This window comes from Oxyura jamaicensis, chromosome 1, assembly GCF_011077185.1.
Source record: "Oxyura jamaicensis isolate SHBP4307 breed ruddy duck chromosome 1, BPBGC_Ojam_1.0, whole genome shotgun sequence".
NCBI lineage: Eukaryota > Metazoa > Chordata > Aves > Anseriformes > Anatidae > Oxyura > Oxyura jamaicensis.
Genome location: NC_048893.1, coordinates 199,915,922 through 199,942,233, shown reverse-complemented (window position 1 = coordinate 199,942,233; position 26,312 = coordinate 199,915,922). Strand labels below are relative to the sequence as shown.

Here is a 26,312-nt window from a genome sequence, read left to right as displayed (position 1 = left end):
ACCAATTAGACGACACGGTCTTTCACATTATCCCAGCCAAAGATAATAAACTTCTTGAAATATGCCAACTAATTCATTTCTATGCATGAGGATGTTCTCAGTGGACTTCTGAAACAACTCAAGATATTGCTCTGGACTAGCTAATCATGGTGTAACCCAAATAATAAAATACTATTGCAAGGAGAAATTGAAGGAGAAAGAACGGTCTTATTTTTTTTTCTTTTTTTTTTTTTTCTTTTTTTGATGCTTTGAATGTTTTTAATAGATGCGAGTTTCAGTAATACTTTCTTCCTTAAATAATTTCTTCCTTAAACAATTTCAGGTGTGTAGTTGCCCAAATACTGTGTGCTAATTTATTACTGTGTGGACATGATCACCTAATTATAAAGCCAAATGGAAGTTTACACCTTGGGAATCAAGTCTTCCTTAGATAGTTCTTAGTGAATAGAAATTTTACATGCATATTTATGGTACAATTTTGCACTGACTACTTAATTCCCTTTCCTTATATGCTAGCCTGGATCAAAATCAACAGAGATGTTATGTTACACTTCTTTGCCTCTTGGCATTTTCCTGAAAAAGCAATGTAAAGTTTGAGTTGACCTTGCTTTAGTATATTGCAAAAGTACATGCTTGTCAAAGAAATATGACACCACTGTAATAGTCTCTTTCTGTTAAATTGCAGCCTAAGTAATATTGTACCCTCATGCAAAACAACTGTGTACTATTGCGTTTAGTCTGTAGAAAATTGATTTTGAGACAAAAATTAATACTTTACATATGTATGTGCATGGACATGTAAATATACACAATTCACAGCAGCAAAAACATGCCTTCAAAACAGGTCCATTGAGCAATATTGGTCTTATTTTTTGAACCCACGAGCAGTCTCAGCGGAGAGAAAAATAGTAGGGCTTCATCTCAATTCTATTCTCATTGGATTTTTTCCCCTCTGATGTAGCAGAGGGCTATATGATAACCCCACATTTGAATCTCAGTTTTGACCCTCTGCAAATCGCATCATACCATATGGGCACAGCATCTCAGGTGGCCCTAATTTCTGGATGTCTGCATTGCATTAGTTTGGTGATCCTTTGTTGTGGGGTTCACAGAGATGGTCAAAGAGCTCATAGACCTCCCAAAGGAACCTCTGGGTACTAAGCCTTGTAACATCCATTATTATGGTTTACTTATTCTTCTGAAGAATCTAGCACTGGCCAGTTCTACAGTAGTCCCAGAACACAAGAACATTTTTCCAGCAAGATCTAATATATTCTTCTCTTTGTGTCATATGATTTAGTGGACTATACAATGGACTTTAATCTCTGGAACGGTATGTTTTCTAATCCATAGGTCATATGTTGAATTATTAAAAAAATAAAAATAATAATAAAAAAAAAATCTAAGTCTGTTATAAAAGTTCATGTTATTCTTCAGGCAGAAAATAATAATAATAATAATAATAATCAGGAAATCAACAGGATGTGTAAATATTTCATCCTTTTCTTAACTATATTTAAATAAAAATATGTAGCTATATGAAGAGTAAAAAGCACCCAGGTCTCATTTATTTTCTCAAGCTGTAAAGAGTGTTTAGATGTGGCTTCTTCTTTCATAGTTATGTGAAATTTGTTTTGTCTTATTTATTTTTGTCAGAATACTGCAACCAGTCTCAGTTACAAGTGAATTAGTGTGATTAGCAGCTCTGCTCTTGCCTGATATGTGTGCAACTAGCTCCTGAGAAATCAAAGGGTACAAGCATTAAAAAACACATTTGGAAACTGTTAACTTGGTAGAAATTTGTACACAGTATAGTATATTGCATTGCTTCATTCCAAGTTATGATTAATTTTTAAAATAATAATTAATAATAATAATAATAATAAAGTAATAGAATCGTAGACCCATGGAAGGGACTTTAAAAATCATTCAGTTCCAATAAAAATCATTCAGTTCCAACCCTCCTGCCATGGGCAAGGATACCTTCCACTAGACCAGGTTGCTTAAAAAAAATATATATATAATAAAATAAAATAAAATAAAATAAAATAAAATAAAATAAAAATAAAAGCTAAGGGTGATATTTTAATGTGCTACAATAAAAACACTATCATTCTTAAGAAATAGTCATGACATTTGTTGTAAGATATAAGAAATTGGAAGAGTGGTTGGTCATTTTGTCATTCCCTTTAGCAGTATAAGAGCAGGAAGTAGGATGTCTGCTCCACTGTTCTACTGTCGTGATGTAGTGGGTACTTCTCCTGTAGTATCTGTTGTAGATTCATGTGGTGGTTGTGTTTTTTTTTTTCTTCCAAGTAAGCAGATTGCTATTATTTGAAGTGAGTTCAAATTTGTTCAGCATTTTTGGCATGAATTATTTTCCTGCCATAAAAGTTTCACTTCAGGTTCATTTAGAAATATTTGTTATTGGTGTTGTTTTATTAGCATGCCTAGGATAGTGGGAGTAGAGAGAGTATAAGAAATCTTAGCTGGAGTGTCAAATACGGGAGATTCTACAATGAGAACAGCTTTTCCTAGATACAGGACAGATGGTATATCTGAGATTTAGAAGCTGAGAGAAAGTAGCTGGACTTGTGTCAAGAGAAATAGTTAAAAAATAAAAATAAAAATAAAGAATAAAAAGAATACTAGCAAAAAGAAAGCAAGAGGTATTGTCAAGTCAAATCAGCACAGGTAACTATTTGTGTTGCCATTTTTATATCTTATTCAGATAATGCCCTAACAAACACATTTAAAACAAAGCGTGAGGGACAAAGTGATTGTGTTGAATATTTAGATATGCAAATATACTCCACTTATGTTGCAGGATGCTTTCAACCCATTACATCATAGTGCAACTTTTGAAATTTCCATCAAGTTCAAAGATGAAATTGAAGCTGTTATTAGCCAGACCTATGGTCTAAAAACAACATGTATATCAGAATGTCAAGATAGCATGATGCACTGAAATACAAGTTACTTTCTGTCTGTAGACCCAGAAACCTCATACCCTGTTATGATCACACCAGTCCAGAACGTGAGCAGTGCCACCTCCCTTCTGGGACCAAGTCAGGGGTTGGTGTAATTCCACCTTCATATTTCAGAGCCCTCCTAAGATATATTGAAAGATAATAAAGTGCTAAAAGGAAAATACCTTCAAGATAATAGATGTTTTCCTTTATTTTTATTTTATTTTATATTATTTTATTTTATCCAGAACTGACATTCTCAAACCCAACCACAGAAGTTAGTCAGGACTACCCAGAATCACCTTTTTTTTTTGTACAGATGTGGATCATTAACCATAGAGAAGAGGTTTATAACCTTCAGCAAAATTTAACAGCAGTCAAAGCATGACTATTCTAAGTTAGCTGTCATTGTGCTTTAACATCACAAAAGAGAGAGATATATTGATCTCCTTATTTCTTACAGAAAATGGCAGAAAATACTGCTATAGATATACATAAAAGAATTTTATGATCCAAGCCAGGTTGATCCAAGTAAGCTGCATTGTACAAATCAGGTGTAGAGTAAACAGTTCTAGTAGCAGGCTTTGCAAGAAAGACATAGCTTTAGCTGAACACCGGTTAAAACTGGAATATGTTGTTGCTGCTGCAAATTGATCTCAAAACTAGTGACACCTACTTTTCTCTCCTGAAGCTTGTTCTTGCTGGAGGAGACATTTCAGAATAACGTTTACAACAATTCATAGATTGAGAGCAGAGAGAGTCTATTGGGCTTATTGAAGCTAACTGTAGCTCTTAGCTAGTTGTTTAACATTGAGGTTCTGCCTAAGTTCATAACAGAAAAGAATAGCAAAGGTGTATGACTTGCTTCGTATAACAAGAGGGGATAAAAATTTTCAGTGTTAAGGATCTGGCTTCTTTTTATATATAGATGTGTCAAATGTGTAGCATTTAGTGGAGATAATTCCTATCTATAAAACAAGAAGGGGAAATTATTAGCAGAAGATTGGATACTACTCGCTGGAAGGGAGCCACTGAAGGGACTTTCTGAGGAGGACTTTCAAAACTTCTTTGAGGGAGCCCAGCTGCTTCCTTTTCCAAAAGACAAGAACTGGTACATTTGGAGGTTTGGGGAAAACAATTCTTTAAGCTCAGGTGGCAGAACGTAAGGAATAATTTTGCAGGTGAAGAATGTAAAGTCACACCCTCTTTTCTAATATTTACTGAGTCTGGGTAGACTGACAAAGTATGTAAGAAAGCATTTCAGTGCACGCTTGTGTTTTCAGTGTTAACCCATGTTTCAAGAAAGAATTACTATTTCATGAATATTGGACTTATGATGCACTAGAGGGTTTAAGAAAGTCCTTAGGGAACGTACCGGTATATTTGCTACCTAATAGCTCCAATAAGCAATGTATTTTAGGTAGATATAAGTAAAAATTCTCTATTTATTTCATAAAGAAGTTTAAGAGGTGATTTTATCACAATCTACCAACACTTAAGTAAGGAAAACACTTCCTGTTGTTGATGGCTATTTAATTTATGAGGACGTCATAATGAGTTTCAGTGAGAAGAAGCTGACAGTAGATAAACCCAGACTAGAAGCAAAGTACATATACTCAGAGAAGCTGATTATGCATTGGAAAAACTTTCCTAGGTATATAATGGATTCCTCACCACCTGAAATGTAAAACCCAAACATCGTTCAAATAAGAGAAAAGAGCTTGTGGTAATTCAAACAGAAGCCATAAGTTTGATACAGTAATTAGTGAGTGAAGTTCTTTGGCATGTGCTTGCCCAGCAGCAAGACAGGCTTTTTAATTGCCTGTTCTGGCTTTAAATCTATGAAGTCTAGGCAAATACTGAATACATTCCTTTACATTATTCAGAATCTCTGCAGACTTTTGCTTATATTGAGACTTCAGTGAGAGTTTTGTGTAAGACCTACAGTATAAAACAAAGTGCACTAGACAAAAGGGGTGACACATTTCTACTCTCCTGAGCTTGCTTTCTAACACAGATTTCAAGACTGTTATCTAGAACACGAGAATTAAGTTTGTTCTTGTAATGACTCTCCTGAGTGTAAGGTAGATATATGAGTCTTCACAACACAGAGGATGAATGAAGGAAGGCATCAACATGCTTTTCCCACTGCCACTTGATTTATTGCTGAATTTAGCTCTGAACAGTTGCTATATCTTAGACTGTAATCCCTGCCATGTTTTCCTTTTTACCAAATGAGGAAAAATTGTTGTGAACCGAAACTGTACATTTGACATAGAAAGTAATGATTGAGATTTTTATTATACAGCCAGAATCACTAATTCTGTATTTTTCTTATTCCTTTCTTCTAATCTATCCAATCTAAAAATAAAAATAAGTAAAAATGAAAAGACTCAGGAGGTTAGTTTTGGAAATGCTGGATGAGTACACAGCCTCAGACTGAAGACTGGATCAATGGAATTAGAAATCAGAAGCTTTCCTTGCTTATTTATTTATTTATTTATTACAGTGTCTGTGTGGATGAAAGAGTAAAAGAGATGGTAGGTCTTTTCTTCCTACAAGAATATCCATCAGCATCCATCCTACTCATTCTGTTTAAGAATACAGCACAACATTTTTTAGTTTAGCTCAATCAATACACAAATATTCTGCCCACCTAATTTACTGGCTCCCGATTTCACTCTGAAAGGATAGAGAGTGTGTGATACTCTCACACAGAGTACAAGAGCACATAGAAACAAGCAATATTCTTTAGGTTTAGTTTGTAGATACAGAAACTGATGCATCAAACTCAAATTTTAGATATGCTATATAAAAATGTTCAAGGACTTAGGCTTTCTTAAACAAATGCTAGTTACTGTTATTGCTTCTACTTCACAAGTCACACACATTTTAATAAAACTCAGATCTGAATGGAATTGTGTCAAAATTAATATAATTTCTATATTTTGACTTCATTGCTACTTAGGTATACATCTAAAGAACATCTGATGCAATGTTAGAGAAAAATGAATAATAGTAATATTTTCCAGCTACAGAAGTTAGTTAAATCAGAGCTGACAAGAGTGTTCAGTGTGCTTTGGTTACCATTTCACACAGATGTCCTCATCTTTTCAGTTTGTATTAAGAATAAAGAAAATCTGAGCTGGAGGAGAACCTAGGCCCACAGTGCCCCTTCCCCATCTGTGGCTGCAAGCAAATTGCAGGAGAAAAGCATGAGCTAAATATTTAATGTTTCACCTAATCCTCTCCCAGCCTCTAATCATCTTCAGCTGAGAGGATTTCTTGACTCTTTAATTTAGTTACTACCTAGTAAATCACAAAAAAAAAAAAAAAAAAAATGCCTTTTCCAAATGTTTCTTCAAAGATTTTTTTTTTTTTTTTCTAATTACCTGAGGGTATGTACTGAAGATACAATATTTTTTGTATTATGGATGCAAAATAGCCTTTCTTAAAAATAATCATAAGCAATACTGTTGGAGAATAACAATATGCATAAGGGGTAGCAAGGAGACAATTCAAGAACGTACATGGTCAAAGGGTTTGAACCACCAAGGTCATGCAAAAAGGCAGAGGGAAAATTTTCCCACTTGGAGTTATGTATATGTAGGTAGTCAATGAGAAATAAGCATTAGGAGCCTTGACTTATATCTTCTGCATAGCACTGGATAATTTTTCTCATCTTTTATGTGAGCTCTCGAAAAAAAACTGTAGATCAAGTCCCTTAAGAATCTATTCATCAGAACCATTAGTAAATGCAACAAGAGCAATTAATTTCATTTACCATTCAGTACCATTATTAAGAATTTAGTTGCATTGAACTTAACTTCCTTGCTTTTCTTAAATGCAAGAAAGTTTCACATCAATGATATAACACTGTATGGACAGCTTGGCAGCCAATACTGGTGATTGTAGTCCATGTTGACACATTGTCATGTACACCATGCCCACCCTGGAAGGGTTTGGACTTAGCAGAAGTAGGATTTCCACATCTGATTTTTAAAATCTACTATCCGAGCTAGTTATCCAGACTGTAGTTATAATCAATGAAGAGAAACAAGGGGTTTTGGAGTGAGAAACATGTCATCTTAAAGAAGAAGTCTAAAGGAGACAGATGTCTCATACTGTAACAGTGCTGTTCACTCTTGTTGACTGGAAAGGGAGCCTAGGGTGACTAGCTCAGATGCAGATGTCTAACTTAGGTGTGATGAATCCCTCTCAAGGGTTTCTGCTGTCCCTCCTTGTTAACAGTAGAAATAAGCCTTCTTTGGGTTGAAAAATTTTGGACACTACTAGCTTTGTAGGAAGTTTGACATCTTTATGGCTTTAAACCATTTTAAACCCTTTGCATTTCAAACATTCACAAGCAGTGGTAAAAGAATTTTTGAGATGGAAAACCTATTGTTGTAGACTTTTGCATTGTACCCTATTCAGGAATCCTGAGTTCTTTATCACGAATTGGATATAATCTCATTTTGTTATAACACTTATTTATTCTGTTCTCACTTTCAGTACTTGAGATGCTATAAAATACAAAGATGTTCAGAGACTGATATCAGTTGTCTAGATTTTATCAAATCACAAAAGGCTTCAGTTAAGTTTCCACCGTGTTCAAAGTTATCTTTCTCATTCTACTAATATTTTAAAATACTTAAAATATTTATGTAACCGTGTTTTATGGTCTAGTAGCCATACACTATTTATGGGAAAATAATACAGAAAATAACAACAACAAAACAATGAATAAATATTGGACTTTGGATTTCATTTTGTGAATATGTAGCACATAAGATGAGAATCCTGATTTCCTTCTCTTTATAACATCAGTAACAGGTTTTTAGCTATTGTAAACCAGGGACTATACGCCAGTAAATACATTTTATCAACGGATTGGCAAATTATTAACTGAATTATTACAATGACATCACCACATGCAGTTTGTCAGCCCTTATCTCCCCATAAGATCAATACAGCATTCAGAGACTATCTGAGTAGCTAGCAAAGAGCTCAAGACTTTCTGTTCAAAGCACAGATGAATCCTGGAAATGAGTGCATGTTTCTTCACATTACTAGCTAATAGGCTTTGAGTTGTCTTACCAGATGTGTGTGCAAGGGCACTTTACCATGCTACATAAAACTCCAAGTACAAAACTTTTTCAAATAGAGAAACAGCAACAGTACAGAGAAGGGATTTCACATATGTGTTGTGTTCTTTGCTCTTCCAAGTTTCACCTTCATTTTGAATTTCCATGTGGACATGTGAATACAAATAAATGCTTACTATGTAGAGTGGTGCTGTTACCCATTTTTAAGAAATCATCTTCCAAGAACTGTTAGCTCAAGAAACATCATCCCTAACCTGGCCTTTAATCAGATATAGAAATCTATAGATGTGGGCCACTAAGACCATTAGGTGGACCATGTTTTAATGTTTCCATGTAGTGATGGTGAAAAGAATGATGCAGTGACAATTCACATACCAAGCACTGCTGTTAAAGCAATATTTTGCAATACTATAATAACTTGAAGAGAATGGATTCTACTGTGATAGAGCACTGAGAATGACAGCAAGAGACCAATTCTATGTGGTCTGTATGTTTGAGGTAGGTGTTTGTTTGCACAAGAATTTTCTGAGGATGTCAATTAGTCAAAAAATGGTACTCTTTGGGAGACAGTCAGAAAGGCTAACCAAAGTTACTCTACAAATCTAAATGACTCTTTGGAGTATCCCCTCCCTGAACTGACTGTAATGAAAGCCTGGGGAAATTAGTTATCCAAAGCTTAAGTTAGTCTTTGTGAATACCACTCTGTAGGATATATCAAAGTAATATGTGTAAATACCTATTGTTAACATCTTTAAACAGTGGCTGCTCCTTCATATCATGCTGAATGTTATACACACACAAAATAGATGTAAACATAAAATCATTTTGAAGTACATACAGTTCTAATACTTCCTTTGTCATCTAAAAAAATCTGAAGACCAAGCAAAGTGCAGGTGACCTGGGTCCCTGGGTCCCTAGAGTAACTTGAATGACAAAGAATAGTTTTATGGAAGAAGGGAATTCAAGGCCAGATTTTCATTTCATTCCACCTGCTTTAAAGCTATATTCTGTATCATGCTCTGCTCCAGGTCTTTTTATTTTTTTTTTTTTCCCATCTTCCATGTCTGTGATTTAAAAATGAAATGGATAGGAGAAATCAGGTGAGAGAAAAAAAAAAATAAATAAAAAATAAAAAATAAAATGAGAAGGTGCAGGAGAATTATCTATATATACGCATGTTGATTTGCCAGGTAATTATTTCAACAGCCTTTCAGTTTCATTAGGGATTCTGGTGCAAGTCAGAATGTCACTTATTTTTATTTAAAGGTTACAGGAAGGAAAATGAGAACTGACATCTTCTGCAAGCAGGTCTGATTTATCAAGTATCAGCTGCATATCCACTGTTGATCAAAGCTACATTAGCTCAGCTTTTCTCATAGAAGAGATCTTTTAAGCTTATTGAGGGGCAGTGGCCACATATTTTGCCTTGCTCAATTCTGTTTATAATATTTTTTTTTTATGATTTATAATTGCATTTCTCTAATCAGTCACTGTGAATATTTAAAATGTTACGTATTGCAAATCCTAGATCAGTTTGATGGCTGAGGTTGTTAACACCATCCTAGATAAGAACTGTGGCAGTCTGATCAACATCATCTTTTTTTTTGAAATGCAGTGTATTCCAACTTTTTTTCCAGCAAGTTCTTTTTTTTTCTTTTTTTAAGCTTAGTTCAGGAATGGTAAATAAAGTCAATCTTTCATCATGAAAAGCAGGCAATCCATGCTGGACAGATTCTTAAAATAAAATAAATAAATAAATAAATAAATAAATAAAAATGGTGCCTTTATAATAGTCTTCCTTATTAGCCCATAGTAGGGAAATAAAAAGGTAAACTTAAGTCAAATTTTCCAAGTATGGTTCAGTTTCAGGTTTCAGATTTATATATCAAATGTATGTGCCTATATATCAAATGTATGTGCCTACTTGTTAGTGTCTGCTTGTAATCTATGTGTCTAGGCTTTTGGGCATTTGGACCTCATCCCTAATCAATACAGCTGTGATTCTAAACAATTAGTTAGCTCTCTCAAAAACAGACATTTAAGATATCATTCAGAGACCTCAGCGTGGAAGAGAACTGCCATTCCAGAAGTTCTGCAGGTACATCCAAGACATTCACATGATGTTGGAGATATGCGTGATCTCTGCAAATTTATTACGATGCATAGTTATCCACCCATCTTCCCCCCTTACTCTATCTTCTGTTCTCATTTACATGGAAAAACAACACATTTTTAGTACAACGCCTTAAGTCCCGCAAATTCAGTGCAAGATAATTGATAAACATGTTCCTTACAGCAAATCTAAAGGTTTTGTAAAATTGTGTTGTGATGAGAACCATGCCAAAAGTTATATATATGTATAATATATATAATACATATATATATATATATATGTTGTTGTTTGCTATGATTCAGAACTCACTTTCTTTCACCCATTCTTGGACTCCAATCTGCTACATTAGTTTGCACTTTAAGCTGTTGGTACAAATCTCCACTTCATCTGAAGGTCAAAGGTACTATTTTAGGAGTTTTTTTTTTGTTTTGTTTTGTTTTTTTTTGTTTTTTTGTGCTTTTCTGAATGATTGTCATAGATAATGGAAAATGGCAGCTGGTTTTGTTCACAGTGAGATGTATCTGTAAGTAATTATTAAGAAAGACTGGAATTTGGTATGGCTGATTGTCTCTTCTTTTAAACCTATAAATAAAAACTGAGAGCAATTAGGGCTAAAGGGCAATCTGGATGTAATTTGTGTGCAATGCCTAACACAGCAGGACTCTAATTCAAATGGTGTTATATGCAGTGATATGATATTTCCACAGTCTGTAATTCCCAGATTTGAGTAAGCCTGAAAAAGCTCAAATGCTATAAAAAGTTATTTCTAACCAAAGTGGATATCTGGAAATGAAAGAAATGCATGAATCTATTCTTTTGAGAAATATAGTACAGGTTTCCACATGCAAAGCTTTCCCAAAGTTCTGGAAGACATGTTTTTGACATATATTTATCCCAAATAATATCCCAGCTACTTCAAGACTTGTCCAACTGTTAAATAAAGTCACCAATGAAAGACCTAAAGGACAAAAACCGTGTATTCAGAAGTTGATTCTCTTGAATAAAGCTGTTAGACTAGTGAGAAAAGTACACGAGAAAGAGGTAGAAAGCCTTCAAAATAGAGTGGAAATACTAACAATGATTATTTATCATAAATGAAGGACATTAAAGAGGGCATGTCAAAGTACAGTAGCTGCTAGTTGTACATGGCCTGGGCTATCCAGTTATGCATTTCAGGTAAATAAAACAAATGGTATCTTGTAATGCTGATGTTAGATGATTAATTCTGTACTGCAAAATTGCCTGACTTGCTAAATATGAAATACAGCTGTGTAAATTAAATTCAACATATAGTATCTACACTTTTTGGTACAACTGGAGAAAAAAATCCAGCTGAAATTTTAAAATGAATAAATAAATAAATAAAATTGACTGCAATTTGTCTTCATTTTAAAATGGTAGAATAAATAATAATAATTGAAAAGAAAATAAATAAATAAAAAGACAACTATTCCAGGCATACTTGCATTTCTGCAGGTATGTTCTTCAATGGCAGAGATCAGTCTCTTATTTCACTCAAAATTCAGATAACTTGCTATTCTTTGTAGCCTGTTTAGCATTTAGATCTTTATTTAAAGTCTTCCTTTCTCACCAGAAAGATTAAAGGATTTCATGTAAGTCATTTTGGGTTGCTGAAAGTTGTGTTTGTTTTGATTAATTTCAGGAAACACAGAGACAGGTCAGTTAGCTCAGTTGCCTCAGCAAAGCTTCAGATGTTCTAATGTACAGGATGAGGTAGATCCTTAACATCTTACTTCACTCTATAATGCCTGCCACAGACTGCCTGATGAAAGCATTTCTTAAAATGGCCTATATTATTCTTTTGGGTTTGTGCCTGATGCAGACCTTACCATACTGTCTCAGGAGGGCTATCTTCATTCACTTGCAATACCATGTCCTGTTCTTTTATCCCCTTTTTTTTCTCCTCCACCTAAAGCTGACTGCTGTTTTTCCTTGCCTTGTGAAGTCTTTTCTGGCTTGAACACAGATGAAAATTCAGCCTGAACCACTGCAGGGAATTGTCTCCACCACTCATGGCTATAACTCTTTTTCCTCCACTATTTTTTTGTCTTCCTCATTCTCACCTGTGTACTATGCTGCATCAAGCTCTTACAACTTAAATGAGGCAGACCTGTTTTATGCAAAGATTTTGAAGCTTTTTGCATATTTTCACTGGACTTTTGAACGTCTGTTGTGTTTTGGACTTCTGTATCCCTGGACAGATTTCTGCTTTCTACTTCTCTGTGAATGGAATATTACAACATCTGCAATGACTCTTCAGTTTTGTTCCAGAAAGGGATGGAGGAAAAATATATATATATACTTCTCTTCCTAACTATTGACTGGCTGGTACTGCTGTTAGATCTGCCAATGGTGATGATCTGAGGCAGGGCTGGTATACTATCTCTAATTTATTTTGGCCATCTGCTTTTCCTACTTCTAATTGGTGCATGTTAGGCAGGAGAATATTCTTAAAGAGCGTTTAGGCTGAGGATGTTCCTGGATTCACTAAAAGCAGATTGAAATGGAATATTTTTGTTTCGATGGGCAGACCAGGCTGTATCTCAGCAACCATCTCATATTTGGCAAGATTAGTCCTTTTGCATAAAGTGGTTACATGCACTGTGGTTGTTATTGGTATGAAGGCTGCATTAGTAAAAGTGAAAGATCTGAACACATTTTTTTAGCAGGTTCTGCACTCGGGAAATATTTATGTTGTACCCTGAATATAGTGCAGTTTGTTTGTAAATGTTGAGCTTTATGTGTCCTACCAATGTGTAAGATGTGAAAAGTGTCTAAATAGGGGTCTTGAACAGGGAGTTATGTACTTGGTTTCCTTGGTCTGAAACAGCAGTCTTAAGGTTTCACCATTTACTTCTCCTGTCATCTCAAAGCAGCCGTTGAGAAAGGTGTCTGAAGTCTGATTTACAGTGTTTTCCTGATTCTAAAGCCATGTGTTTGTTCAGTGAGAGGGATTTACATTACTGCCTGAACTCTCAGCAAAGGGCAAAACTTCATAACCATCCAGAAGTTGACCTCCTAAACCACTGCCACATAGCAGATTGCAGCAATGGAGGACAGCTAAGAATAGCTGAAATAAAAATAGACAATTTAGGTCTTATTAGTTTGGTTTTATTTCTTGCACACTTTCTGGATGGGATTCAGGTTGTCTAGGTTAAGTATCTGACAGTCCAGTCTGAAATGCTAAACAGCATGTACAAAGAGAGGGACATACCCAGACGTGCCATGATTTGCTCTCAGAGGTGCTTCTTTTTCTCTACTGGCTTCAGAGAGAGTCTCAATAACACATTTAGACTAAGCTTTAAGGAGATTAATCCGAGCAAGACAAATTCCACTTTTTATTTTATTTTTCAATTTCAAATCACTTTGAGTTTTCTACCAAGATTTTTAAGCAACACCAGAAAAATCTCTGCATTCAACTAGATGGACACAATGCAGTTTTTTATGCATTGTACATAGTGAACATGTTATAGTGTAGATTGCGAACCTTTTTTGACAAAGCGAAACACACCCACCTGCCAGTAGTTTGCTATTTTTGTTATTTTCATATGGCATTTTCTCTTACAGTTTTCTCATAGTTAAAATACTTTATCATAATAGATACACTCTTCTAATAGACATGATATGAATTTTTTGTAACATATAGTATTATTAAGGCTATATTTCTTATTTACAATATTCATCAAAGAATTATGGTTTGTTTTGTCTTTATTATTTTATAGGACCCTGGTAATAGTATATGGATTGTGTTGGAAATAAATGATTGTACAAATATTGGATGAAATATCTCCCTAGCGAACAGTCCTGTTGGTAAGTAATTTGTATATATTTTCTTCTCTTTTGCAATATTTAATGTTGAGCTATGCAAAGGCAAGGCTATATCATCATGTTCAAATAGATGCTTACTAAATACAAAAAATATTTAAAATGTCTATAGTTGTCTCTCCCTTTCTGAAATTACTTCAGAACCACCAGATTAAGTTTCTACTCTAGAGAGAAAAGTTTTCAGTTTGTGTTTTGTGTCACTGTATACTACAAAGTTTTGTAAGCAGTGTTATACACAGATGCTCCCTCTTAAGAAATGTGAGAAGTTCAATTAGATAGAAAGATTGAGAGCTTTTTTTTTCTTCTTTTTTTTTTCCAGTGTTCTGGTTGTACACATTGTGTAAGCATTGTGGTTTTGATTCATTATTGATACTAAAGAATGTTTGTGGTGCTATAAATATCTGTTCAGTTTTTATTCATAGCTGATTAATGTCTGACAGATATTAAGGTATTAGAATGTATCAAGAAAACCGCACGACATTTAGAGGAATAGTTATAAGGTCAGAAGCCAGGAACACCTGCGCTCTAGTCCTAAAACTACATCTGGCTTATTGCATGACCTTGAGTGAGTCATTTCTGAAGAGGGGGAACTGCGTTTCTGTGAGGGGATGCAGTAATGTATGAACTGAATTGCTCTTCTTTATATAATTGGAGAGCTCATTAGGTAGCTGTTAAGAATGACTAAAACCCATTAAGCCTGATAAGACATTTCTTCAAAAAAAAAAAAAAAAGAAAATCAACAAAAATGAAATAATTTAAAATACTACTCTATTTTTTTTAATACAGTTACTTTAACTCTTTCATTTCCCATATTGTCTTCACTGTGTACTGCTACTTCTTTCAATTGTGTGTAAAACCTGTTCTTCAGATGTTGTTATGGGTTTCATACCTGGCAATGAGAGAAAACTTTATGAATTTAAAGTGAAGAAACCCAGCTCAGTAGATTTGACTTGCCAGATTGCTGTATATGGTGATACATGATCTAAAAATTGATGAGGAGTAAAGGATATTTTCCTTGATAGTAGCCACAGTGATTGAAATGCCTGTCACTTAGACTCGTCATTAGCTAAATACAAATGGGTCTTCTTTGTTATGTCTTTTATGGGGAAGAGAGAAGACTCCTGGGAAATGTATTGGCTCTATAATTTTACATACTGCATGAATTTGTACTGGGAGGAAGGGATAAAAATCTTTACTTGGTGGAAGGGGGGTTATTTCCATATGCAGTATTAAAAACTCAGCTGGACAAGTTGCATAGGAAACTCAGCCAGTAAGACCTCTTTGAGTAGTGGTTGGAGTCGATGTCTAGAGGTGCCTTCCAATTAAACTTATTCTATGGGTTTATGAGTCTATGTAGTTAGGCAATATAAATATGATAATCAGGAAACTGTTATATGATTTATATACAGCAACATTCTTTACTTATCAAGAGAAATTATGCAATTTAATAACCAATGGAGGAGACTAACTGAATTCTATAGATGTTGAAGGAAGATGGGGAGCCAGAAGAAAAGGAAGAATGATTTCTTTAGGAAGGTTAGGCTCCAGCTGTGTGAGATAATTAGGTATCTAATGCCATAGGTGTGCATATAATTTGTCCTGTGGTTTTCAGATTTTCTTTTAAATTCTTTTGTCTCAGAGTATGACTTTCTCTTAGAAGTCTTTGTGATCAGTGACTGCTTTGATCACTGGAGAGCACAGATTTTTACATGCTGGGCACAACTTAAGCTCACTTGGGGAATCATGACTAGTTTTACTGAGAGAACTCTGTGTCCAGTCTCCCTGGTACAGCACTATATAAAACCACAAAATGAATATGAGTGAAGAATGCTATGTTGCTGTAATAAAGGAAAAATTCCATTTTGCAGTGTAAATAAGGGCACCACCTACAAATTGTGAAATAACCCTTCTGCTCTATTTGATGTTGATACAACTTCAGGGAGGGCCCACCTTTAAGCATTTAAGAAAGCTATGAACTTGCTGGACATAGACCTCAGAGGAGAAACAAGGGCAAGCCATGAAAGCATGCTGAGTGAGACAAAAGAAATGTGAAAATTCTTGAGATGGTTTATGGTGAAGGGAGCTTGATGAGCTTGATGTACATGATAGGCTGCTGCAAAAAAGAAGCAGATGGCTTCTTCTCTGTGCTCTGTTCATAATGAAGCAAGAAGCAGGGATTTAAACTGAAGCTGATTTAAGTCAGGTAGCAGCAGATAGCTTGAACAAGGTTCAAAAAACTGAAAGATGGAATAAACTGCTTTGATTTGTTGTGGAGATGGTTCGTGGGGAGCTTTCAGAAAAGGCTGAAGAAACTTTTTTCAAATGGAACTTGTCTTCACTAGGGTAAAGGTTTGGGTTAAGACATATCCTGGGGTCTCTCCCAGTCCTGCTTTCCTCTAATTGTCTGCACCAAGATCTGGAGCATCAATTATCACATGCAAAGTTACAGTTGTTAAAGGAAATAGTAGTGCAGAAATGTGTGTGTGGCGGGGGGGGGGGGGGGGAGGGGGGGGGAGCTGTTGGCAAATGCAGCTCTTTAATGTACATTACAATGGGTAATCAATATAAATTGGGCCAGGTGAAATCTGTATTGTCTAAATTAGGACTAAACTGTATCAACTTGTTTTCAGTGAAAGCTGAATCCCTGATAAGGTTCTTTCATTTGCAATCATAAAGATTTCTCAAAATGAACTCTCAGTGTGCTGAAAATACAAAGACAATCTGGTTACTATATTCACTTTAAAATGGAGCTGCTTATAGACCCTATCTGAAGACAATAGCCCTATATATATACACTATCAGACTTGACTCATTTACTGATTTAGGATGTAGATTGATGCATTAGTAGAAAACCACTGGTCTTTGGGGGATCTGATGATTTCTGAACATCCCACAGAAAAGCTACACTAAACATACAGAGCAACTGTACTATGCATATTGGCATAAAATGGTTTGGGATATACAAGAAATTATCATTGTGGCTGGAAAAAAAATAAAATAAAATATTAACTCAGTAGATCAACTACAAGTAACAGCTCTGTTTCCAAATACTAGGAATCACAATGTCTTTAGCAGTTAATCACATTGTTTATATGCTTTGCTGTTAGGTGTATGAAATGACAGATGACATGTTTCTCTGTATATCTCAATTGTACAGAAATATAAGTAGTTATAATAGTCCTTTTCTGTGCTACTAGCAAAATCTGAAAATCTCTGAAAAAGGCTCTTTAGAACTGAGTTCTAGCTTTCCATTTTTTGTGTTCTTTATCTGTACTTCACCAGCTTGAATGATGCCAATTAGAGTGTCTGCTGTACAGTCACCTTTTAATTTTCTGCTTCTCATGCTTTACATATTCACAAATATGGGTGTTGACTATTCTACTGTATTGCTTGAATTATAAATAATAATAATTAAAAAATCATTTTAAGATTTTTTTTTTTTTTCCTGTGAGATTTTTGGCCTTAATACCCTTGATACTCATCCAGCACAGGTGCCCGGCTATGTAATTACTAGAAGCAGCTTGAAATAAAACTTTGAAATAGGACTGGTAACCTTGAAAATATTACTATTGCATTAGGTAACAGCAGTTACAAAATTGCAGTAAAACTGCTTATGTATCATGTTCTGGTATTTCAATGTCTGTTGAGTGAAACTGTGGCAGAAGCAGTACTGACAGCAAAAAATAAAAATTCAAATATCCTTTCACAAAACATTTCCTTGAGTTGCAAATGGTTGGAGAGTGGAGTAGAAAGCAGAGATTCAGTCTGCAGAAATCACAGTCAGACACACCTGAAAGCCTTTCAAGATTGAATCCATTGATCAAAAATATTTTCAGCATGCTCCTATTTCCTCACAGGTTACAGTGCGACTCCAACTGCAGCTGGAGCATTTTCAATAAATAAAGAATTAAATATAACCCAGGACAGAGGCAGAGCTCTCACCTATACTTGAATACTACAAGCTGGTTCCTATTTTACAGGAGACCCCAGGTCTAGGGAAAGCGATTAATCCTGTTTTTGCTGGTGTGAAAGGTATGGTTTCACTTCAAAAAAAAAAAAAAAAAAAAAAAAAAAAAGTTACATTCATCATTGTTGCTCTTTTCCTGACATGGTTGTATGGAACTTTGCTATCTAGTGATAAACAGTCTCTATTTCCACCTGAGAACCATCTGTAAAGGTGTATTTTATACATGGAAATTTGCTTGGAGTCTGACTTTTCACAGTTACCTTGCAGTACTTTTGCATTTGTTTAGATAAAGCTGGGCAGCTCATTCTGGCTTTGGTTTAGCACATCCTGATATTGCTAACCAGTAAAGTGTTCTGCTTGCTGTGTATCTGCGCCAAGTGCAAGGTGATAAAGCTGTGCTTGTTCAATTGGGGACAGTGGGAACGAGAGGAGATACCAATCAATGCTGCATGTCCCTGTGGAATATTTCAGTGCAAACATGAATCTAAATTTTCTTCAGGTAGACATAAAGAGTGGATAGTATCAATGCTGGGTTCAAAACTGAGCTGTAATATGGTTTAACCCATTTTTCAAAGAAACATTTCTTGTCTCTCTGCCTTTTACTAGCTTCATGTTTAATCACAGAAATCCAACTCATCAAAGAATATTAATTCAACTTGGAGCAAACTGAACATTTTTTATATTTGTGTTTTTGTTGTTGTTGTTTTTCCCGAATGATAACAAATTTAACAATAGGTTCATTTTTTAAAATGTGCGTTTAGGTTTGTGTTTGGGTCTTCTTGAAAAGCAGTAATTCCTTTAGCTCAAAGCAATACTATGATTAACCAAACACCTTCCAATAGACTCTTGGTATGGTAGTAGTCGGTTATATTCCTTGCTTTCTTAAAAACAAAATTGGTATTTTTGCCAGAAAATTACAAGAAATTTACAAGAAATAGGGTGATCCCTTTAAAGAATTTAAGTTAAATAACCCAGTTTTAGGTCACTGTCTGTTGAAGAATTTGCCCATTGTAATCCCAGAAGAGGAAAAGACAGCCAAAGGAGAAGTGATTGCATTACACAATGGTTAACGTCCATGCACATGCTTAGAAGAAACTACTAGACTGCTCAGGATTCACGTAAGGCAGTGCTGATTTGAGTACCAGCTTCCTACACTGCATATTCTGCAGCTTGGGAACATGAGAAGTAAAAGATTTTATATAATACACTCTTTCCCAAACACATTCTGCAGATTTTTTGTCTTGATTGTGGGGGACAAAAATATCTCTAATCCACCTGGGAAAAAGGGTATGTACTAAGGTGGTGGGCTTAACAGAAAGAGAGAAGAATGTACAGAAAAGGATGAAACTGAAATGAGTTAGTGGTAGGCTATTTTCCTGTGTTATTTCAGAACTCAGAAGATTTTAGGTTAGTTCATAAGTAAGAATGGTTCAATCTCACAGGACATCTGTTTCTGAAATTAAAAAGCCAACAACTCCACAGTGTTAGCAATCTTCACTTAATAGAGATCCATGATTCAAAGAGATATGTGAGTTAAAATCTACTAGGGAGAGTGAAGCAATTAATAGTTGAAACTTTTTATAGCACCTTTTATCCAAGGATCTCAACACACTTTACTGGCTTTAATTAGGCCTCACTCCATGCAATATCCTCCTGGAATAGAGATTTTTTTATTTATTTATTTATTTTCCAGTATAGAGCAACTTGAGACACAGAGGTTAAATGACTTAACAATGATCATGTAAAAACAAATAGTAATAAATATTAGATAGGAATAAATCCCAAACCTCTTACCTTCCAGTCCCTTGTTCTAGCCACTAGCCAAGTTTCTTTCCTCTACATTAAACTCAAAGCCTTTTCTTATCTGTCCTGTAACTTTTGTGAGTATGATTAGGCAATTAGAAACACTTTCATCTTTTCTGGAAAGAAAAAGTTGAAACAAATCAGTAAAAAAATGTTTTCTGCTCTCAGATAGAGAAGGAATCATTCCAATTTACTGCTGTGAGAGCTGTAAAAAATATGGAACAGCAAACTCTAGAGGTAAACATACTGACTTTGGAGATAATGAATAAGGGTTTGTGTTTCTGCCTACTGGGAAGAGCAGCAGGTTTTTTTTGTTGTTGTTGTTTTTTTCACTGATAGTATAAGATGATTCCTGCAGTACACTCAAAAATTCAGCCTTGCAAAAGGAAGGGAAAAAAAAAAAAAAAAAAAAAAAAAAGGAGCTTAAGGCTGGGAGGGAGATAGTCCCCTGGGAAAAGACAATAGAGATTCATGTCATCCAGGTACAACCCTGAAGCTGGCAGGTGGTACATAGGAGAAACAGTCAAACTCATGAAAACTCTTGAATGTTAGAGTCTCTGGCAAGAAGCAGGGGAAAAGGAGGTCAAGATGATTAAATTAGCAGATAGTAGAGTTAATTCTGTTGTGTCTCTAATAGATATTTGACTGAGGATATTAGGTCAGATTATATGATTTGTTTCTTGTAGTTTGTTTCTCATAATGAAAGGTACATTTTCAAAATGGTAAGAAGAGGGAAATAAACAAAAGAACTAGGTTAACACTAGTAGCCTGAATAAATCTGGGTTGCTTCCATGTCTCAGTAACTTTATTTGAAAAAGTGTAAATTTTTTTCTGTAGAACTGTTTGCTCATAAGACGCTGGTAGTGATTACTGACAAGAGAGAACCCAGTTCAGAACTTACATGGAGAAAACGTTGTTCATGAAAACTAGATTAGATTCATTGGACTTGATATGTTTCTATATTTTCTATGTCAAAGCCTGGAAGCCCAAATTCATTTGTTTTTTCTCCCCATAATTGATTCGCGCTAGTTTCTCCATAATAACCCACAGTGAATACAAGGGTTGTCCGACCACTGCAAAATTTTTCTACAAAGTTTCAGCACCAGAAGAGAAGTTGTGTAATGGGGTATCATGAAAATCCCAGACACTGGCTTTATGGGAAGAAATATTCACTAAACTAACAAGATTAGAATAAATATTGAAATGCTTGCATAGACTGAAGTTTTCACCATCAAAGTGACCCTGAGCACTGTTATACAGTCAGTGTGTAACAGCGCTACCCAGGCAAAATAAGCCAGCACATTCTTGTTTCAGAGGTGATGCTGAGAATTAATTCACAGGAGCTTGCTACCAAAATTTACTTGCCAAATGTTCATTGGGAATAAGCTGAAATACCAAAGAAACAGATTAAGAAATTAGAAACTACTTGCGTTCCACTTAGGCACTGAAAAAGATGGCAAAGAAGTGATTTCACTGTTCACACTTCACAAAATCTGCTGAACATAGACTTGACTTTTAAATAAATAACCAGTCTTTGCAGTTCTCATCATGGATTCTAAAAAGGCAGATGCAGCCATCGCAAATGATTTTGCTCGCTGTTACATTTGTCAAAAGCTGTCAGAATGTAGTAAAAAGGTGTTTATACAGAGTAATATGCTGCTTGAACTCCTGTATGTCTCCTAGACTGGAGATTTTAGATCGCTGATTTATAAGAACAAAAGAGATCCAAACAGGCCTGTTATTTTCTAGCTTTACCAATTTATATACGATGCCCTTTTACACATATCCAAGTCTTCAATTACAGCTAACATTCAAGGACTAGAAAAGGAATACGATCAGATAGAACAAAAAACTGAACTATGGCTGAACTATAGTTGTATAGTTAGATAGTAGGAATACTTATTATTTTTATCCACAAATTTGCATGACTTTAAACATGACTAAAAGAACTCTCTTCAAAAAAAAAATAAGTTTGTGTCCAGACAATCAAGGTTTTGGAGAGATATTTTGGCATGTGTTAAAGCAAGAGTTTACAAGAGTTTGTCAAATAATTGTGTATTCATGCTATCTTCTACACTTTCTCTCTGATACACTCATCTAGCTTACCTGACCTCCATTAAAAATAAATAAATAAATAAATAAAAGGTATAACACAGCAAAGATAGTGAACATTACAGAAGGCAGCATATTACAGAATTTACATATGTAACAGAAAATATTATATTTACCTGGTAAATGGATAAGAAAGACACATCCTAGAGGTACATGGTTTAGTCTGGTTGCTGATGATGAATACTATAATCAGCATAGCAATACAAATTTTATTTACCATATTTTTTTACAACTATCATAAACTGCAAGTTATTTAAGAAATCCATAAGCTACTGGCAGGCAAATATGAAAAAAAAAAAAAAAAAAAAAAAAAAAAAAAAGGAAGTTGCCAGGAAGAAAGAGAGTGCTCACTAATATATTTGGCCAGCTGGTCTAGCTACATTCATAGGCATGTTAAATAAGGAATGAGCTAGTGAGAGAAAATGATACCCTCAAGACCATATGTGAACCCATCTTATTTAATGTAAAGAGTATTAAAGATGTAGTAGTGCTTGGAAACTAGTCCTTCTGTTTTATAGGATGAATAATATAAATAAATAAATAATGAATGAATGAATGAATGAATGAAGATTTAAATATATATACTAGAAAATGAACATGCTAACATAGGATTTTCTCTTTCAAAATTTCGAGCATAAGGAGAAAATTACATTTGTTTTTTGATAGACTCTAAAGCCACCACTTGATTCTCCTAATTTTTCTGAGATATTTTTGTCCATGTTGCAGGGGAAGAAAGGTCTCAGAAATTGCCGAACTGCAAATTGCTAGAGATTAGGAGCTTACGGGGGAAGAGTTGAAAATATTATGGATCTGCTCTACTTTTATATGCCTGCTATAATACATAACAGACACACATTATGCACTGTAGAAATTAAGAAGTTATTTCTTTGGAAACTTTCAGCATTTTCTTCATCTCCTGTTACATTTTAGAACATGTTGCCAAAGATGACATTCTCCAAATCTTTCTATTTACACATGAATTTCAGAGGAAGAATTATTTTCTACCATAAGCATAGGTCAAAATTCCATAACTAAACTTGATCTGAAATTTACACCTTGAAATTCAAACACCATGTTAGATATGAAAAATGTAGTTTATCTTCACACAATTGCAAATCTTATTCCATACAAACAATAAACCTTCTGAAACTCTGCAAGTTAATCTCACAGAGCACGTCCATGTTTCATATTTAGTCCTCTATCATTGTAATAATGTGGGCCTTTTCAATTTCCCATATAACTAAAATATACTACTTTGTGTGGTGATTGCATTTGAATAAATTGTTTTAGGGTGGATGGTATTTTTTACCATTACTCTAGGTGCTTTGACATAGGATGATGAATAACATTCTTAAAGAAAATTTCATGATAAACGACCTCTTTAGAATTTCTGTTATTTTTTCTTATCTTTAGTGGCTGTATTGCTGTTCATAGCCTAACTCCCTGTAGGGATGAGACTTGGATACACAGACTTCTTTCCATATTCCTACCTTTGGACTAAGTAAGAGTGTAAGGCAAGTGAGGGGGTCAAAGTGTGATCATTAGTTTGGAGACTATGGGGGGCTATTATGCTATAGATGCACCCATTATATCTGAATGCAAGAACCCACTTTGAAGATGACTGCTAAATAATTTTACTTTTTTGTTGTTGTTGTTGTTAAATATGAAGGTCTTAATATTCAGCACAGTCCTTTAATTTGGACTGCTCTTATTTCATTCTTATCAAAGTCAATTTTGACAAGTTCTAATCTCTTTTAAAGCCTTGCTGAATATTCAAGGAAGTCTGTCATTGGGAAATCACTGGCACTGTGTTGTTGTGAAAAGACAACACTCCTAATACCAATTTAAGTATGTGCCCCTCCCCTACAACTGGGCCAAACAGTTTAAATTATTTACCTATACTTTTATATGTTTTGTAAAATATTGAGTTTTGCTTTAACTTCGGCCAGAAATTCCATTAAGCCCAATATACAAAACTTTCAGCTTCCCAGGTCCAACTGAAGTATTTGAAATCCTAGTTCCAGAGAGGGCTGTATAGTACCTTTAATGCAAGAAAATAAATGATGGGTTGTAGATCATGCACAGGCGACAGGTCTGGTGGCCTGAAAGCAATTCCAAAGTAAGAAATTAGTAAGGCTCAAGGCTCCTCTACCGGCTGTAGAAGTTGGACTGGACTGTTAGGGATCTACAATTGCTCATGTGCCTGATGAACCTGTGCTTCATATTTCTAGAACCAATTGCAAGTAAATATAAAAATAATGAGATGGAAGTCTCCTGAGGACAGAGACTGGAAGACTCCAATACTTGGAGAACATTCAGTGGAGTTTGACACCAAATATGTGATATTTACATAGGCCTTCTCTGGACAGTAAAAAACACAGGTTCACATCAGTCTCAGTCATGATTTATTAGTGTCCTATTTCCTTGAGTATGATAGAAAGATCTGAGGTATGAGACTGCTGTTTGAAGGAAAACATACCACACCAGCTATAGTGTGATAATAGTCAAACACATCAGCTGTGTGATTAATTAAAACAGATATTTAACGCAGAGACACATAAATAATAAACTCAACCTAAAATGCTTCTTACAGTACAGGTTGTCTTTGGAAACATCAGCTATAGAAGATAAAGCAGCCCCTTTCTGGGGATTGACTGGAGGTTACAGCATGGTCTTTTTTTGCATGTGTTCGCTAAACTTATCAGCCCATTTAGCTCAACACAAATCCTCTGTTTATTCGTTCCTTTGAAGCTTCAGTAGCACATTCAGCTCTAACATGTTTGAAATGTGCTGAAAGTATAAGGCATTTTTGATAGAAATAAAAGCATGATTAAAGAGGTAGTACAGTAACTGTCAGTCACATTTTGTTAAGTCATTATCCTGTTGCAGACCTCTGTTTAAGAGACCTAACTCCTTAGCAAAATATACAGTTATTGTTGAAAAAAGGGGTTGTTTTCTCTTCTGACTTTCATTAGTGTTTGTGTGTCTGTGTGCACGCAAACACCTGTCTGTCTCTGCATCTGCTTTTCTTTACTTCCTCCAAACATGACTGGAGATGCAGTCCTCCAAATGAACTAAGCCAGTCCTAGGCATGAAACAAATTCTGCAGAAAACTTTTCATTGAATCAGAATTAATTAAAGATTTGCTATATGTTTTATTTATTCTAGATGACGGATGCAACAAAGAAAAAATAATTAACAATATATATATATAATAATTTAAGAAAATATTTTCTGTTTGTTTTCTTGAACTGATGAAAAATATGTGAACCTAAACTCATTTGACTACAATTAAACCAACCATATCCTGAGGGTAGGAAGGCTCTAGAGAGGGATCTGAATAGACTGGACCAATGGACTGAGGCCAACTGTATGAAGCGCTGGGTCCTGCACTTGCGGCACAACAACCCCATGCAGTGGTACAGGCTGAGGGAAGAGTGGCTGGAAAGCTGCCCGTCAGAAAGTGACACGGGGGTATTGGTCAATAGCCAGCTGAATGTGAGTCAGCAGTGTGTTCAGGTGGCCAAGAAGGCCAACAGCACCCTGACTTGTATCAGAAATAGTGTGGCCAGCAGGACCAGTCAAGTGATTGTCCCTCTGTACTTGACTCTGGGGAGGCTGAACCTGAAGTAAAAAAGTTCCTTTTTGGGCCCCTTACTACAAGAAAGACATCAAGGTGCTGGAGCATCTCCAAAGGAGGCATTTTTTTCTGGTGAAGGGTCTCCTCCCAAGCAACAAGTGATGGGACAAGAAGAAATGTTCTCCAGTTGAACCAGGGGAGGTTTAGGTTGGATATTAGGATTTTAGGATTTTATTTTTTTTTTTTCACTGAAAGAGTTGTGAAGCACTGGGACAGGCTGCCCAGGAAGTGGTTGGGTCACCTTCCCTGGAGGTCTTCAAAAAATGTGTAGATGTGGTGCTGAGGGACATGGTTTAATGATGGACTTGGCAGTGCTACGTTAAAGGTTGGACTTGATGATCTGAGAGGTCTTTTCCAATCTAAATGATTCTATATTTATTCAATTTACTGTAGTAACTGCCTTGAAATGTGGGACCAGTACAAATTCAGTAAGTCAGCCCTGTGTTAGAATCTCCCCAGTCCTGCCCCACTCCTGTCCAAGTCCTCCTTTAATAGGAGGTTATATCTTCATGTATCCTGCCTTAGGAAAGTGTAAGGACCAAATCTTAATTAAAGGTCATTGGCTGCAAAAGCTGCACACACGTGTATCTATTTAAACAAACACAGTTAACAATAAATCCTTATTTTACTACCTTTTACTGTAGTTGTTCAAACTGTCCTACAGACACTATCTGCCAAAAGTAGATCAGAATGGCTGTTTATCTCCTTCCAAAAAAAAAAAAAAAAAAAAAGAAAAAGAAAAAGAAAAAGAAAAAAA

At 35.2% G+C, this 26,312-nt stretch overlaps 1 protein-coding gene across 1 annotated transcript in view; it reads left to right on the top strand.

Moving 5' to 3' along the window:
- Positions 1 to 26,312, top strand: part of TENM4 (teneurin transmembrane protein 4) — a 901,054-nt gene that overhangs the window by 140,493 nt on the left and 734,249 nt on the right. Inside the window, exon 2 of the mRNA XM_035330189.1 lies at positions 13,931 to 14,018. The gene's annotated coding sequence lies outside the window, so the exon portion shown is untranslated. The remainder of the gene's footprint in view (positions 1 to 13,930; positions 14,019 to 26,312) is intronic.